The 15,000-nt window shown below is 44.3% G+C and overlaps 1 protein-coding gene across 2 annotated transcripts in view; it reads right to left on the minus strand.

Annotated features, from left to right (window-relative positions):
* LOC123506058 (protein amalgam-like) overlaps window positions 1-15,000 on the minus strand; it is a 368,181-nt gene that overhangs the window by 77,825 nt on the left and 275,356 nt on the right. For both annotated transcript variants that reach the window (XM_045257904.1, XM_045257905.1), the window contains one exon: window positions 3,857-4,019. The gene's annotated coding sequence lies outside the window, so the exon portion shown is untranslated. The remainder of the gene's footprint in view (window positions 1-3,856; window positions 4,020-15,000) is intronic.

Below are 15,000 nucleotides of genomic sequence, written 5' to 3' on the forward strand. Positions count from 1 at the left end.
GACACCTAGCAACTATCTCTCTCTCTCTCTCTCTCTCTCTCTCTCTCTCTCTCTCTCTCTCTCTCTCTCTCTCTCTCTCTCTCTCTCTCTCTCTCCACTTTCCTTCTTTCTGTCCTTCACTTCCGAAATTAATGAATCAATCAAAACTCAGACTTTCCTTATGTTCATTTTTATTCAGCTTCCTTCACTCGTTCTCTTAGTTTACCTTCACCTGATTTTTCAATATTTTCACTTTCCTGTCTACTTTCAAGAAACACAGCAAGAATCATGTGCTTGGGTGCATAACTAGCAGTGTTAGGTATAAGAGACGTCAAAATTACTCGCAAATTAACTCTTCAACTCGTTAGTAATTGGTTTGGTTTGGTGTAATTGTGTTTTCCTAACGTTCATTGCTGGAAGCACATATTAATTTTTGCTCTCACTTCTGTTTTTCCTTTTTTTTTTGGTATTATTCAGTTTTTTATTTCCATTCTTTTGCTTCCATTCAGAAAACATTGATCACCCGAGTCTTTCATGAATAAATTACACTGCAATAGAAGCCAGAGAGAGAGAGAGAGAGAGAGAGAGAGAGAGAGAGAGAGAGAGAGAGAGAGAGAGAGAGAGAGAGAGAGAGAGAGAGAGAGAGAGAGAGTCTATTGATCTTTAACATCCATATATAACTTATTCACATGGTTTATTTAAGCTTGAGGTATAGATTGCCTCTAAAAAATAAACCTGGACAAAATTTTCAATGGTTGCTGTTAGAAAGATTTTCCAATAAGTTGATGTTTATTTAGAATTTAGGTCAAACAGCAAAAAAAAAAAAAAAAAAAACTTTCAGAAAACGCAAAATAGATCCACGTTTATTTTTCAGTGAAAGTTCTGAAAGTTACGAGGAAAGATAAAAGTGAAGAATAAAATCTCTTCGTAAACAGAGCGAAAAAGTCATTCCCAGCCATGGAGGAATATGTTTTTTTCTTTTACCTTCATCTATTTATTTCTTTATCATTTTTTTTCGAGGACATATGAGTCAAGTAATCAACATTATTCACCGTCCACGTACAGTAAGTAAGTAAGGCTAGACTCATCGCTCACAGGGTTACAATTAAAAGACGACATCAAACTCAGAAATGAATCATGAAACACAACTTGCATGTTTGAAAACGTGAGTATATCAGATCCACTTAAAATTTTATAACAGTATTTGAATAAAGCACCCGCACACACACACACACACACACACACACACACACACACACACACACACACTCCAGTACCTCTACCTGTATCTGTACCTGCCGCCGCCACCAACCCCTGCCAACATAACGCAATTTCACAGGAGGTAAATGCACACCCCGGCAAAACACCTAATGCATTGCTGAATAATTACTACGCACTAACTATATCAACGGGCCGGAATAATCACACTCCCTGCTCCGTTAGAGGCGAGGTGAGCCAGCCAGACGACTATTGAAATTTTGCCTCGTCTGGGAAAAAAAGAAAAAGTCAAGCTGGCATTATAGTGAGATACCTCCCCCTATTTTAATTAAGTTTTCAGGCAGGGAATGTTTCTTTTCCTTTCCCAGATGATGTGAATGTATATTTTTCAGATTTCTAAACTGATATTGATCTTTGCCTCGCTGACTGTGTAGGTGGAGCGAGAGAGAGAGAGAGAGAGAGAGAGAGAGAGAGAGAGAGAGAGAGAGAGAGAGAGAGAGAGAGAGAGAGAGAGAGAGAGAGAGAGAGAGATGCTAGTGTTTTCCTTTAAACTGCAAAATTTCGTATCTTTTTCTATTTCTTCCACTCCTTGTTTAGTTCTCTCTCTCTCTCTCTCTCTCTCTCTCTCTCTCTCTCTCTCTCTCTCTCTCATAGAGATGAAAAATTCAACATTTTACAGTCACTTCTTATATTCCTTCCTCTTATTTTCCTCTTTTCTCTCCACCATCATCCTCACTACCACCACCACCACCACCGCCACCACCACCACTAGCACCACCATCACCACCACTCGACCATTACCATCCGCTCACCATCACCACTTCCCCTCCGCCACTTCCCCTTAATTAAACAGGCACCGCTCCGCCACGTCATCTCACCACCACCGATCGACTAAACCCAGCGGCGATTCTCCCGGCAACACTCGCCCTTACAGGAGCCTCACAGCACCTGTAATCTCTCCTCCCTTTCTAATCACTTCAACCTGTCCCCGAGTCACTTCCTCCGCCAGCTTCTCCAAGTTGCTCATCCTAGATTTTCCTAAGCCAAATCTTCAAAGCAGTCTCCCTTCCATTGCTTTATTCAGCGAAGCCCTTGTTTTTTTTTCTCGTACTCTCCCACCAACAAAACTATTCATTAAGAAGTCTCGATCTTTCAAGTGAGACTGAACAGTTGTTGAATTAATGATAAAGTTCACTCGTCACCACCTAACGAGAGAAGAGAACGTCATAGCTCCTGGATTAAGTGACACAGACTCCTAGTATTATATTGGGAAAGGAGAAAAAACATCATAGAAGTAATTAATGTAATATAGTACATGTCTGAAAAAATGACCTACTTTGGGTCTTTATTGACAGTAAATTAGGTTTGGCCAAGGGTGCTACGCCAAGTTAATCTAATTGTGATGGCGTGTGGCCCTGGGCTCGCTGCTCGCAGCTCGCGGCCTCCTGTCTCTTATCCCACTCCACGCCTTGGTGCCTCTACCTCATTCCTATACATCGCTGCATGTATGTAATTAATTACCTTCAGGCCCCAATATAATTTCTGAAAGCCGCCTGGGAGCCTCGTCCCTTCTGCCTTGTTAGTAGCCTAAAGCAAGACGCCCATGAGAAACACACGCCAGGCTGAGGCGGGACAAGACGGACTGATAAGATAAGGGAAAAACTATTAATGAGGGAACAGTCCTAGACAGGTGGGCAGTGATGTCCATGGGCAGCACAGGGCTGGCTGGGGGTGAGTGGCGGCGCGAACAACGTGAGCAAGACAAGGCTTCAGTCTTTGTGAAGTAGTGAGTGTCAGACAGCTGCCTCCACCACCACTCATTTGGACATCAGTCACATCATCCTCCCACTGCAGCCTGCTGGCTTCTCTTCACTCTTACAGGCGCACGCGTCGACCTTTGAGTATTTTGAGTATTATGTTTATGTTGTGTGATATTTGCTAAGTGAACCACACTACTTGGCGGCGTGACGCACCATGCACCGGCCACGGGTGACACGCATGGCACCGGCGGTCATCCTCTTCACCTCGACGTCTGAGGCGGTGCGGTGACAGGCCAATGACAACACCTATACACTCATTGTGCGTGATTCACACACCACACACGATGATTTCTTTTGTTTTTTATATAACTACACACACACACACACACACACACACACACACACACACACACACACACACACACACACACACACACACACACACACACACACACACACACACACACACACACACACACACACACACACACACATATATATATATATATATATATATATATATATATATATATATATATATATATATATATATATATATATATATATATATATATATATATATATATATATATATATATATATATAGATATATATATATATATATATATATATAGATAGATAGATAGATAGATAGATAGATAGATAGATGGATGGATAGATGGATAGCTAGCTAGATAGATAGATAGATAGATTGATTTATAAACAGATAGATATATAAAGATTGGCTATTTAGTCCAGGTGTAAGATGAGCGTGGGAAGTGTGAAGTGTGAGGTGTGAGGTGTGAGGTGTGAATGGTGCAGCAGATCATACATCCTGCAGCTGGAGTCTCCCGCTGGGAAAGTCTGGTGCTCCCTACTGGAAAAATCCCAACTCTTACCTTGCCAGAGCCAAGGTCACAGCAGGGTCAAGGTTAAGAGTTTCCTTGTTCTGGAGTCCCATGGAAGGCTGGGTTAGAGAAGAGATGCAAGGCCGGCAGACACAGGCTGATCATTTTCGTCCACCACGTCACCACTTCACTGTCCCGAGGCGTCACCGCGACACTGAATACAAGGAGAGAAAAACAAAATATTATCTTATTGATAGCGGTGATGCATAAAACCTTACAATCCATAAATGTTTCATAGGAAATATAACTGAGACATCCTCCTAGGCGACGGTGTGGCCCTGTACACACCATATTGTCCTTCAACATGGCGCTTTGTTTCCCAGCTTGAGCGCCGTGCCACCCATGCTGAGGCGCCTGGAAGGGTGTGCTGCCGCGCCTTCTCCTCCTCTGGGCGTGGTTTATGAGAGGGAATTCTTATCCTTCCAGAAGAAAATTACACCAAGGTAGACTTATTTCAATTTTTTCTTTTCACGCGATAAATTCTTCCTCTCCTGAATAAATCATGGATTCAACTTCGAATGTCTTGCAAATTTAGGCAACATTTCCGTTTCCCTTACTTTCTGAGACACATAAACAAACATCAGAGAATAAAAAAGACCAAAGGTAAATCCAAACTTTGATGGACTTATTATTTTTTTTCTGCGTAAAATATTAAACAATTTTTTCCCTCAAACTTCCACGAACACTCAAGAGTAAACTGGCGGGCTTTTTGCGGCATTTTTCAATGAAACCGACTTCAAACGCTCCTTCCATTATGGCGACGCGGCGTGTAAACAGTACAGATAAACATGCTGAGAGAACTTTACCGCGTGGAGAGAGAGAGAGAGAGAGAGAGAGAGAGAGAGAGAGAGAGAGAGAGAGAGAGAGAGGGGAAGGAGAAAGACGGGAGGAGAGAGTAAAAATGTTTTAAACATACATAAAAACAAAATAAGTAAATAAAGAAAGGAAGAAAATAAATGAAGTATAATAAAAAAAAAGATACTTGAAAAGAGAAGTGGCGGACTGCAAAAAGATCCCCCTCACCCTTTAACGCCCCTCTCTCTCTCTCTCTCTAGCTTTATTCAATTCGGTGCAAATTCACTCGGAAGAAACTCATCTGGACCGCTGGACAGACCTGGGACGCGTCAGGCCGAGGCGAGACGAGACGAGACGAGACGAGGCAAGGCGAGGCGAGGAGAGGCAAGACGAGGCGGTCCACACACCCACATAAACTGCAGTCCTAGCCACGCCGCGCCCTTATTCCGCCACTCCCGCTGAGGTTAATCCCAAGTCACAGTTGAGGGTAACCTGTGAAGCCATCGGAGGCAGTAGTGACCTCTATTTTCCTTCAATTTCCATTCTATCATGTCTTGTCCACCTCTTGCCTCTCAGCTGGTGATGGTGGTGGTGGTGGTGGTGGTGGTGGTGGTGGTGGTGGTGGTGGTGGTGGGTGGTAGTAGTGGTGCTAATACTCCTCCTGTTCCTCCTCTTCCTCCTCCTTTGGTGTCTCGTAGGGTTTATCAGCGTCGTCTCTCTCATTCTGTTATTCACATCTGTTGTTTTCTTCTTCCACTTGTTATTTAGGCTCCTTTTTCGTTGTTATTTTCTATTTCTTTCCTTATTTTTTCTTCGCTGTCGTTTTTGTCATCATCCTTCCTCTACAATTTCTTCTTCTCCATTTTTTCTTTTTCTCTATCCCTTCCTTCCTTCTCTTCCTGCGATTCAGTATTCCTCCTCTGCATAGAAGCTGTCAGTTCTCCTTTTCTCGTTCTTCGCTTCTTTCCGTTCCTCTCTTTTACATTCCCTCAACAATCTTCCAATCTTCTTCCTCCTTCTCCTGCTCTTCCTCCTCCTTCTCATAGGCTTAGGAACTGTACTTGAGGTTTATTTAAGAGATCTCCACTATTTTATGTATTCAACACGAACATGACTCGGTACCTTAATGGAGACTGCTAAATTTTGAACCCACTGTTACCTATCCATGAATGCTCCTTTGTGTGTGTGTGTGTGTGTGTGTGTGTGTGTGTGTGTGTGTGTGTGTGTGTGTGTGTGTGTGTGTGTGTGTGTGTGTGTGTGTGTGTGTGGGGAACCCTATTACTGAATTCTGAATTTCGGGAATCCTTGGAGTCAGAATTATTACGGGGACGTGAAGGGAATTTCTGTCTATCAGCATTATCATACAGACGTGTGTGTGTGTGTGTGTGTGTGTGTGTGTGTGTGTGTGTGTGTGTGTGTGTGTGTGTGTGTGTGTGTGTGTGTGTGTGTGTGTGTGTGTGTGTGTGTGTGTGTGTGTGTGTGTGTGTGTGTGTGTGTGTGTGTGTGTGTGTGTGTGTGTGTGTGTGTGTGTGTGTGTGTGTGTGTGTGTGTGTGTGTGCATTTTACCGTGTATACGTATGTGACAAAGGACAGAGGCATTTCTCACAAAGATATGTATTTTATGTGTGAATTTTTTACGCCAATCAACCTGTCAGTCTCTCTCTCTCTCTCTCTCTCTCTCTCTCTCTCTCTCTCTCTCTCTCTCTCTCTCTCACATGAGGAAAAACGGATGTTGAAATATGGGAAGGTGCTCAAAGCTATGAACGAGCTTGACTCTATGCCAGGGTGGGGATGCGGGGCGAGGAGTGGCGTGGGTCGTGGGCGGGAGGGGGCGTGGAGGCCAGCAGGTGAACGGGGGACAAACGCCACTCGGAAAAGGTGAGAGTCAGGTGTTGCTAATTGGGAGTCTACCCAGGTGAGACAGGTGCGAGCTACAACTCTCCTAACTAAATCCATTGGAAACAAGCAAAGCTTTCGGCACGTGTCTGTTTTGTACGCGTGTGTGTGTGTGTGTGTGTGTGTGTGTGTGTGTGTGTGTGTGTGTGTGTGTGTGTGTGTGTGTGTGTGTGTGTGTGTGTGTGTGTGTGTGTGTGTGTGTGTGTGTGTGTGTGTGTGTGTGTGTGTGTGTGTGTGTTCTACGTGACACCCTTTCGTCTCTTCCACTTTCTTTTCTTTGTTTTTTTTTGTGTGTGTGTGTGTTTGTGTGTGTGTGTCTGTCTGTCTGTCATCGTTCCACTGTATGCACGAGTATATTTTTTTCGTTGTCTGTCAGTGCATGTCCCTTTCTTGAATATTTGTTGTCTATCTGCGTCTTTTCATGTATTTATGTATGTATTTATGTATGTAAGACTGTATATATGTATGCGTCTCTCTCTCTCTCTCTCTCTCTCTCTCTCTCTCTCTCTCTCTCTCTCTCTCTCTCTCGGTATATTCAGTTTAAAAAGTTTCTCCCCAGCCTTCTCTTCTCGTCTCGCTCCTTCCCTGCTCAACACAACGAGCCGCGCCAGGAAATGCTCCATATCACTCCCAGGTCACGGCGCCTCAAGAGCCGATACCAGTCTGAAAGGTCACCCGGCTCATTTTAAAAGTCCATTATATACAAAACTCGACATTTCGCTCCAACAAGTCGAAAAACAGCCGCCTCTCGCTTGCACGTGTGGGTGAGAAAGAAAGAGAAAGAGAGAAAAAAAAAACGGAAGTGAAAGTTAAAAATAGTGTGGTTTTGTTTTCGTAGACAGTTTTTCTCTCTCTTGAAAAACATTTTTTCGTATATTTTGTATCAGAATCGAAATACTGTATAACTCTCTCTCTCTCTCTCTCTCTCTCTCTCTCTCTCTCTCTCTCTCTCTCTCTCTCTCTCTCTCTCTTGCAACTGCTCTTATTTAACAAATTTTCTCTTCCCTGAGTGAAGTATTTGGAGTATTGAGTCTACGCTGTAAATGTTTACCTCAGCAGCAAAGGTTGAGAGTTGAACGTGAACGAAAAAAAATAATTTAAAAGTCCTTTATTTATTTCAACTGCTGAACGAACGCATGAGATCGACTGGAAAAAGTCAATAGAAATAGGAGAAAATGACAAAGAAAGGGAAAGCAAATCCAGCTAACATTTTGAAATTAACCTGGGAATCAATTTATTTCTTGCTGCACGACTGAAAGAGTCAGACAGGCTGGATAAAAATAACTGACCTTCCTTTGAAAAAGAAAAGCAAGAAAACATGCGTATTTTCAAGATGACCTGAAGCTTCTCATTTGCAGACACCAGATGGAGACAAAAGAGGGAAGGAGTCCCGTGCACACACCATATTTTGGGTTGGTTTTCTGGTTCCTCCCTCCCCGTCCCGCCCCACCCCTCCCTGCCCCGGCCTACCCGTCCCACTCCTCACCTTAACACACCGTTCCCCGTCCCTTCCCGCCCTCACACACCCCGTAAGACACACCGCAAGCAATATATAACCCTCGCTGCTGCCGTGGTAACACTGCCCGTCGCTACCACCGCCCTAACTCAGAGGAAAAATATCACCAGCGTAGCAGAGTCGCCTCTCCTTTCCTCTTCCCACCTCGCACACTCCACACCCCATTTATCCCTCTTCCTGCTTTTCTCCGTTTATTTTTTTGTTCTCCACTTGCACCCCGCCTGTCTGCTTCTCGCTCTCTGATCATAGTTTCTTCTTCCTTCCGCTCCTCCTCCTGCCACGCCTGCTTCTTTGCACGCCCGGAGTTGCTCTGCTCTCTATATGGGTTGGCCATTCTCCGTAACTCCTCGCTTGTCCCCAAGTACGCCTCGCCAGAAGCTGCTCCTCTAAAGTCTGTCTTTTCTTTTTTGCTTTCTTGAGGGATCTGATTTTTTCTTTTCTAAGACTTCCATCCGTTTCATGCCTTGGTATTTAGGCATGTTTTGGTAACTTTTTCTTCCTAAGATTCGAACTCTTCAGAACTTTCGATGATCCTTTCTGACCTCTATCTAGATTCTAGTGACAGGCATTTCCAGAGAGCTTTTCCTCGCAACTTTGCCCCTGGCCAGGTATTCTCTCACATTAAAAGAAAAAGAATGAAAGAAAAACTACTAATGGTCAATGATCTTGATGGAAACCGATTCTGTCTGTCTGTGTGTCTGTCTGTCTGTCTGTCTGTCTGTCTCTCTCTCTCTCTCTCTCTCTCTCTCTCTCTCTCTCTCTCTCTCTCTCTCATTTTCTAACAAAGCGTCGCCTTTTCAGCGGTGCTTCCAACCTCAACACCCCACGCGTCCTGCCTCGCCTCTCCCGCAGCCTCAGGCAGTCTCCACCCCGTCACCCTGCCGCCCCGCTGCCTGGGGCATCCTGCAGGCGTCACACTAAAGCTCATTGTGCGCTCACTCTCACTCTCACTCTCGTCGCTGCTTGGGTCGATGAAGGACAAGTCACGGTCCAGATAAATATAATATATCTGGACCGTGGGACAAGTATTGAGTGAGCCGTCAATGAGATAATGATACGCGCGAGTCACCGTTACCTGTCACCATCTCCATCCAGTGACGTTCAAGACTCTGGTCATGCAACACTTCAGCTTCCCTCACATGCCACCAACATTTTGATTTTTTTTATGTCTCTGGTGTCTGTCTTAAAAAAACAGTAATAAAACTATTTTTGTATTAAAATTATGAACGAAGGTAAATAATTGAGTGTAATCAGCATTTACCTGTACCTAACTGATTTTAAATTATTATAGCGTCACACTAATTCATGACTGGAAATGTTCGGTAAAATATACACACACCGGACACAACACATACATCAAGCTGGAACATGTTGCGCATTACTCCCGTAAATATTTCACAAACATGTTTGGGGAAACGTTGACCCTCGCAGGACACTGTCCACCAAAGCTCGCTGGGGAGAATCAAATCAAATACAATGACACATCCGCCACAGCTCCCCTCATAGCACACCTGCCTCGCGCGGCGGCGGCGCCGGCAGCGGGATGTGCAGCGAGTTAAAGGTGTGGCGGCCAGGCGTGGGGTGTGCCGCCCCTCACACGCTGCAGGTGGCATGGCAGGAATGTCTGGTAAAACCCGCGTCGGTGCAAGACAGACCGGGTCTGTGAGGCAGGCTCTCACTGACCCGCTTCGCTGTGTGGCTCACGTGGGACAACAGTACCTACAGTACACTCCAACAAGACCTTATTCCATTCTCCTCGCTGCTGCTGCTGCTGCTGATGACGCGCCTCGCCCCGCCAGGCATCCATAGTCTGTGCTACGTTCAAGAAATGACATTCAGTTTACTAATGTTCTTGAAGGGAACTGCTAAGAAACCTTGCTTTGTCTAGAATTTTGAGCATGTATGTAACATGCCATGTACAGTCTGCTTCCTGGTCGATAAAGTAGTTTTCTTACATTTATTTTTGATAAGAGAGAGAGAGAGAGAGAGAGAGAGAGAGAGAGAGAGAGAGAGAGAGAGAGAGAGAGAGAGACGGAGAGGAGGTTAGTTAGATGGAAGCCATTGGGAGACTGTTTAAGAATTGTAGAAACGAGAAGACAGTAGAGATAGAGAGGCGGACAGAAAATGGGATGGAGGAAGGAGGAATGACTTCTAATATTTATCTGTTTAAATTTTTGAGTTGAAATGTCGCTCTACGTAAAAGTAAGAGTAGAAAGGCTGCTTCAAGTGGAGAGCCGCCTGTACAGTGCGTTAAGGTTCTATAACTGCTCAAAATACTGAGCGGACAGCACTCCATGGCGGTGAGAACCCAGCCTAGAATTCTCTGCATCTTAAATGGAAAGTGTACCAGCACCGACCGTAATGCTGTGTGTGTGTGTGTGTGTGTGTGTGTGTGTGTGTGTGTGTGTGTGTGTGTGTGTGTGTGTGTGTGCAGTACTTATGCACCGTAAGCCGGTCCCAGTGAAACAAATAAATGTACGCCATGATTAATAGAACAGTGCAGCACTTTGTTCTGACACACGAACACACACACACACACACACACACACACACACACACACACACACACACACACACATACTGCTGCGGTGCTAGTCGGTGAAGAGCTCAATGATATATCCTCGTAGGCCACTCGTTCACTGCGCAGCGAGGGTCATTCTGTTACTGGGGCAGAAAAAGGGACATAATAGGAAGCGTTTGGAGCAGCGAGCCGAGGATGACATATAGAGGCGTGGCGCGAGGTTGCCAGACTCGAGGAGGTTGGAATCAGTGACGGCCATATTCAGAAACGTCTTGCTCTCTCACCACGACAATTTTCCAAGGCCACAGAGACGACTAGCCGGGTTTTCAAGACATTTTCTCCTTCTAATAAACCAGAAATTTTGCTAATCCATCACTAGAACCATAAAAATACCCTTGAAAGCTTGGATATCTTCAACTAGAGCCTTTGGAAAACAGTGATGGTGAGAGAGCAAAGCGTTTCAGAATATACGCGTAAACCACAGCAAGACTGCACACAACAGACAATGCATTACATAAATCTATGCTGATATTGTTTCTAGTCAGCGTGAAGGAAAAAATCCGAGCGAGATTAACAACAGGAGGAATACGAAGGAAAACACATGGGAAGAATAGAGTTAAGACGGCAATCAATGTAGCTGAGGCAATGTGGCAGAGAAAAGTTCAGACGATGACCATACACCACAATGGTAACTAATGACAGAAGATGAGGCGTCAGGAGCCAAGCTGTCTGTATAGTAAGTGCCAATGACCGTCACATATTCCCTCCCGTCACACGCCCCTCACCTTTGCCGTCACCATCGTTGTGACAAAAAAAAAAAAAAAAAAGAAATATTTGAAGTCATATGATTCTTTCACTTGGTTATTTATATTTCTAGCTCATAAAGTTCTCGCTTCCATAAAAAACAAAGCGGCAGTTTAAACTTTTTCCTACCTGTTGTTGCCTCAATCTATAATTACATCTGTTTGACTCATCACTTTGTTTCCATATTATTTACGTCAATGTTTATTTCACTAATTCAAATAATACAGCTTCTGGCACTTTCACCTTTTTACAATATTCTCTATCCAGCATCACTTTTCTCTTGTATTTTACGGCGTTAGTTCATAAATTTGTGTTAGTCTGTTTACTCACACAACGAATGAAAACGACATACTCATTAACTTAGAGAAACAGCATGTCGCTCGTCACCTCCGCCTAATAACTAGACGTCCTTGGGAAAAGAATATTTTATTACAGGGAACAAGTGGTTGATGAGGACTCGTGGAGGTGGTGGGAAAGCAAGGCAGTGGAGAAGGATTAAGTAAGAATGAAGTGAAGAGATGGAGCGGAATAGTACACAGAGCAAAGAGGGAAGCTGGAATTGGAGAATGGAGGGGACGAAGGGACGGAAGAAAGGAATAATAGGACGGAGGGACAGGTAAGAGAAGTAACATAAGGACAATGATAAGAACGATAGAGGGTATAAGGGAAAGAGGAACAGGTAAAAGAAGTAATTGAGGGTATAAGAGACAGAGGGAGAAATAAGAGGATTAATATAAGGACATTGATAAGAATGATGGAGAGGACCAGTTTAAGACGAATAGGGATTGTGAGAAAAAGTGTAGAAATGTAGAAGACCAATGAAGAGAGACAGTACAAGGGACAAATAGAGAATAGAGAGGAATACTACACAGAACAGGAGGACGCTGAAGAGAGATCGTGAAGGAAATAATTGGGAAAACTGAACACTAATGTCTCTCCTAACATCCTAAATAATCACAATATTTCGAAGTAATTACAAGCAAATTTCTAAGGAACTAAGTAATTTCCAGATACAAAGAAAGAGAGGGAGAATTTTTTAGCCATATAAGTACAAAAAATCGGAATCTTTCGGCGGCTTTCGAGGTGCCTGACACACAATCACCGCTACGAGAATAAAGTCAGGGAAGAAAATACTGCATAAAGCGAGAGTGGAACCAAGGGTGTGATGACAGCAGCTATTGAAAAATGTATCCAAATAAAACGAATATTCAAAACCTTTCTCAATCTTTTTTCCACCAATTGTTCTCGTGATACGTGTTTATCCTGGAGCAAGCTAAAGAGAGAGAGAGAGAGAGAGAGAGAGAGAGAGAGAGAGAGAGAGAGAGAGAGAGAGAGAGAGAGAGAGAGAGAGAGAGAGAGAGAGAGTTTATAAGGTCTTTTTAACGTTCTACAGTAGAGGCAGTTTGATAATAATTCTACATTATTAACTGGAGAAACACTCTTGAAAAACCCCGCTAATCATCTCTATGGCCTTGGAAAATAGTCGTGGTGAGAGAGGAGAGCGTTTCTGAATACGGAACGGAGAGAGAGAGAGAGAGAGAGAGAGAGAGAGAGAGAGAGAGAGAGAGAGAGAGAGAGAGAGAGAGAGGGCAGAAATGACTTACTATTCTTCTCTATTTATTTACTCTTATCTTTGTTTATTATTTTCCCATTTACTCTTATCTTTCTTCCCTACACTCTTCTGTCGCACCCTGACTCACTCCCTGCCGCGCCTCGCCACCCTCCGCGGCGCCCTCGTTGCCTCCCTGTGATTAATACATTCAGGGCAAACATGCGGAAAATATGGGCGACCAAGATTACTCAGTCAGCTGCCAGAGGGGAGGGGAGATAATGGAGGCGGCGGCGGCGGCGGACGAGAGGAAAACGAAAAGCTAATCTGAGGGTAAAGAATAAAAATGCAGTGGGTGAGAGGTGATGGAGGGACGTGTGTGTGTGTGTGTGTGTGTGTGTGTGTGTCTGCTGATATAGGCTGGGCCGCACGACACGACCCTGTGCTGTACCTCCCGTTTTCTTTGCACGAGTCGCTTGGGAGTAGGACAATTTCGGGTTCCCGAGGGTTTATTAGTGAATAGTTAGCCTGTGATAGTCTCCAGGGCGGGTAACTGGCTCCTGCATTGCTCGTTACTATTCCTCTATTTAACCGCTATTTCTAGGCTACACGACCCGCTTCATGAGGCTTTTGAGTTACTGAACGTAAATCATCAAAGGCTGCCATGTCGAGCACAGTGTGATGCCAGCCAGCGAGGAAGTGAATTCCTGTCCCCTCAAAGACTCGCCACTCACCAATGAACCACTTCACCACTTCACGATTCCTCTTAAACCTGAACAACCGCAGCGCTACTCGCCACTTGAACATTATGAGATCTATCAGCAAATATTGTATTAAAAAAATAGATTATCTCACATAACCTTTGACGGTAATTCATGATATAAATGCAATTAAGATGCGAGGCAATGCTTCTGCGTGTGAAGTGTTTGATGAAATGAGTGGAGGGTGGGAGGCGAGGCAAAGGCTGCGACGTGACACTCACTAACTGAATAATAAGAGAAAAATGATAGAAATGATTGGTGATCACTTGTGTTGGTTCACCATGAAGAGAAGTACACCGGGGTTTCTCATTGTTCCTCTCTCTCTCTCTCTCTCTCTCTCTCTGTGTGTGTGTGTGTGTGTGTGTGTGTGTGTGTGTGTGTGTGTGTGTGTGTGTGTGTGTGTGTGTGTGTGTGTGCGCGCGCTAGGTAAGGAAGAAGAGTGGGGCATCACAACGCCTTTAATCAGGCGGGCTGGCCGCGCCTGGCCCAATGGCCCGGGGAACGCTGCCGTACAGCTCTCCTCTATAATTCAGTAACACGACGAAACTTAATTAGGAGGGCAATTATCAAATTAACATAATTGCTGCCAAATGTAGGAAGAGTAAGTTTTTCGTGTGTGTGTGTGTGTGTGTGTGTGTGTGTGTGTGTGTGTGTGTGTGTGTGTGTGTGTGTGTGTGTGTGTGTGTGTGTGTGTTTGTGATAAGCAGAGCGTTACACGTCACTGGGGAAATGAGGGAAAGTGTAAGGGAGAACAGTATGCTGATGTTTAGGTCGGCGTGGCGGTGTGTTGGTGGTGGGAGGGGAAGGACAGGAGCGGCGCAGGGAGAACACTATTACAGTGACCAGTATACACACACACACACACACAGATTTGAGTCACGTCAGACAGACACACTAACGCCACCGCTGCACAGAATCACATATTGACGCTCCTGTCGCCAGGTTACGTGTTATTTTCCTTATGACAACACAGACATGTTCTTGTGGCGGCACACGAGGCCACGAGGTTCCGGGAGAATCGAAAGTTTACTCGTCACCACACGAGAACGTGTCAAACTGAATCAACAACAGACATATAATCCTTTGGTAATCTAGTTAGTAAATAAAATTTTCATCTATTTTTTTGTCATGGAGGCATTAGGATTGCATGAATAATTCATCACTCGTGCTGCAAAGTTGCTAAAAACTCTGAAAAATAAAAGTATACTGGAGATGCTTAGAGTATTAATTATTCATTCATCTATTTATTATTATTTTTTCCAGACGGAGCAGAATCCAGTGGAGCTGAGAGTG

The sequence above is a fragment of the Portunus trituberculatus genome, chromosome 19 (genome assembly GCF_017591435.1).
Source record: "Portunus trituberculatus isolate SZX2019 chromosome 19, ASM1759143v1, whole genome shotgun sequence".
Taxonomy (NCBI): Eukaryota; Metazoa; Arthropoda; class Malacostraca; order Decapoda; family Portunidae; genus Portunus; species Portunus trituberculatus.